We start from the raw sequence: 3644 nt of genomic DNA on the forward strand, positions 1-3644 counted from the left end.
CATCAATCATATGCCAAGCTGACAGAATCCATCACTTGGATTGGGAAATCACAGGAGTATCTACTGAGCATGCTAAGTGCTAATATTAGGATCCTTGCTGCCACGATGGACGATGGCATGGCTGTCTTCGACGGTCTTCGGGAGAGTACGAGTCAACTCCGAGCATACTCCACTAAACTCACTCGTGCTGCTCTTCGCGAGACCTTTATTCCCCCTTCATCTGATGCTGGCAAAACGGGGGAGAAAGAACAAGCTGATGGAACTCAGCAAATGGGAGAAGCATCCGGCAGTCAGCAACAAAGAACTGCCAAAGGAAAAGGCAAAGTTAATCCTACTCACCAAGCTCAAGTCAACAGGAAGAAATAGACTGTTTAGTTTCAGTACTTGACTTGTAGTTTATTTGGCACGTTCTTTTGTATTCTGTATGCTGACAATCTATCTATTTTAAGCATCCTTTCATTCAAAACTGACTTATCTATATGCGATGCTTACTTGTTGTGCTGATCTGTCTTAAACGAACAAACAAACAAAACTAAAAAGGTGACATACAAGCAAAATATACTCAGTACACATTTGCTTTCATACATCATTTCATTTGCTCTGATACATGATTAAATAAGCTCTGATATAATCCTTCATAACTCTGATACCTAAACTGACCGTGTATCAAACTGAGTAAAAATATGTTCCAAATTTTGAACTCTTCTGAAAACTGACCTAGGCTCATATGAATTAGATCTTGGAAGGTCTAGAATTGAACTAAGTCAGGATAGGCATGTCTTAATATTACTCGATTAAATCTTAGAAGGTTTAGAGTTAATAGATGCAACCCTCAAGGGGGAGTAACTTCAGAAGAATGAAAGATAACTCAATCATGGGGAATCTCAAACCTGAGTTCCATTAATTAAATATTTTGCCAACATCAAAATGGGGGAGTTTGTTGAAACACCTTTCCACATGATTTTGATTTGACAAAATTATTTAAGTTAATCCATGATTAAGAGGCAATTAAATTTAAGTGCTTTGATTTAATTGTACTAATATGTTTGTTTAATGGTGAGTATAAGTATAAATGAAAACAGAATCAAAAAGTAAGACATGACGAAGTCAGCATGAGAACTCAGCATAAGCTGAGTAGAGTGCAACTCAGTGGAACAGAAGAAAAGCAAGCTTCAAAACAAATATTTAAAGATGAAGCTGACCAAAGAAACTGAGTGAAACACAAGTCCTTCTCTAAACTAAAAGCTTGCAGGCGAAGCTGACCACAGAAGCTGAGTAAGAGTAACTCAGAAACAAGGAACAAAAACAACGTCAAGCTGAGTGTTCGTCAGGACAGCATGAATGATCCGTTTGCTAGAAGACAAGATCCGACAACTGTCTGCACCAATAATAGAAACCTTGAAATTACGCACAGAGTCAATTTCGAGACGCTAAAAGACGAACTGGCACTAGAAGACACACCTGCAGGAAGAAGACAAACCTGACGCCTGCGGAATTCAGACGACAGGATTGGCCTGCAAATCATAAGCTGACCAGAACAATGTCGCAAGAAAGAGCCGTTTGAATCCAACGGATAATTCCGGATTCAAATGATTGTGTCTTCAGATTTCAACTATAAAAGGACAAGTTCATGCTTGGATCCTGAGCCGATTTCGCCAAGAAAAATACAAGAGAAAAAGAGAAAAGATACAAAGCACATTCAAACAAGAAAAAGATCTTACACCAAACTTCCATTTCTGTGTAAAAGCTAGATTGATTTTGTAATCATCTAAAGTGTTCTTCATCTAGAAAGAACAAGTTTGTATCAATTGTAAAATTGAGAGAGTGGTGTTGAATACTCGGTTTTAAGTACTCAGTGGTAGAGAAATCTAGGTGTTCGATTATAGCACTTAGTAGGAGTTGAGTAGATGAATAGAGGAAGGTACTCTTGCATATTCAACTGCCTTGTAAACGGTTTGTGCTCTACCTTTAAAGAGCTCAGTATTGGATTGAAAAAGCCCGGAGGGACTCTAGGGACTGGACGTAGGCGGAGAGGCCGAACCAGGATAAGTCGTGCTGAGTAATTTCCAACTCTCTCTCAATATATCTATATATGTGTTGTCTGATTAAATTGCTCAGGATATAAATTGTAAAAGCTGACACTAAGTAATCTTGGTGCTGAGTTGGAAGCTGACCTTAAGTGTTAATTCACAACTCACAAGTAAAACAGTTCTAGTCAGCATTTGACTAAAGCCGTCTTACATTTCTCGGCCGTGCTGACCTAGACTAAGTTAAGTAACTTAAATAATTAATTAAGTCAGTATTATTTAGCGAAAAAGTTACATTAGTTCCTAACCCCCCCTTAGAACTAATCACACGGGACCAACAATAAATTCCAAGCCCGCCCGTCCAAGCCCATCTTTATATTTAAAAAAAAATTAAATATATTTATATATTTAATTAGGTTATTAAGCAAATGTTTATATATTTAGGTTAGGTTATTAAGCAAATGTTTATATATGTTTATATTAAGCAAATGCCGTGCGGTGTTGTTTTGATGGAGGAGATTAGGTTATTAAGCAAATGTTTATATGTTTATATTTTTGTTTATATAATTATATTATAAATTATAATTAATATTTATATAACATAATAATAATATTATAAAACAACATATATTGTATCGGGCCGGCCCGATGTAAAATATGTAAAGCCCAAACCCGCCCAGTTTTTGACGGGCTTATACGGGCTTGGGCCAGACCGGGCCTGTATGCATTTTTATGTGTCCAGGCCCGGCTAAATGGGCCTGGACGGGCCGGACGGACTCACCGGCCCATGCCCAGGTCTAGAATGAAGCATATTGGTTTGTTTATGCTTGATGTTCTGTTTAGGAAGCTAGAACTGATTGAGTATGTGTATGAACCATGTTTATGTTTGATGTTCTGTTTATGAAACTAGAACTCAATGAGTATATGTATGATGTTGTGGGTGATGCTGCTGAGATAGGTTTACAATATACCTTCCACTTGGTTTGTTATCTGAATGAGTATGTGTATGTGTATGAAGCATGTTGGCTTATTTATGCTTGATGTTTTGTTTAGGAAGCTAGATCTGATTGCGTATGTGTATGAAGCATGTTTATGTTTGATGTTTTGTTTAGGAAACTAGAACTCAATGAGTATATGTATGATGTTGTGGGTGATGCTGCTGAGATAGGTTTATAATGTACCTTTGACTTGACTCATTATCTGGTTGAAACCATTCATAATGGTGATGAGTTTTCGATGCTATCAGCATAAGTTATGAACTTGTGGTTAGAGCATCGCAAACTTCATCACCGTGCTCACTTTTCAACGAGTACAATCCAAGTGGGAGGAACATTGTAAAGGGTTGTGTATGTGCATTGTTATTAACTGCTTGCTTGAATACCTTAACCATGCATGAAGTGATTGGTATGAAAGTGAGTTATATTGCTATAAAATGATTGGTATATTCATTGCTTTACATCTGTTTAGGAAGCTAGAACTCATGGGAATACTCTTATACCTACGAGTTATACTGATAGAACTGATTGAGTATGTGTATGAAGCACATGTTGGCTTGATTTATGTTCTGTTTAGGATGCTAGACTGATTGAGTATGTGTATGAATGTTCATTGGGCATG

This window comes from Euphorbia lathyris, chromosome 6 (genome assembly GCF_963576675.1).
Source record: "Euphorbia lathyris chromosome 6, ddEupLath1.1, whole genome shotgun sequence".
Classification (NCBI taxonomy): Eukaryota; Viridiplantae; Streptophyta; class Magnoliopsida; order Malpighiales; family Euphorbiaceae; genus Euphorbia; species Euphorbia lathyris.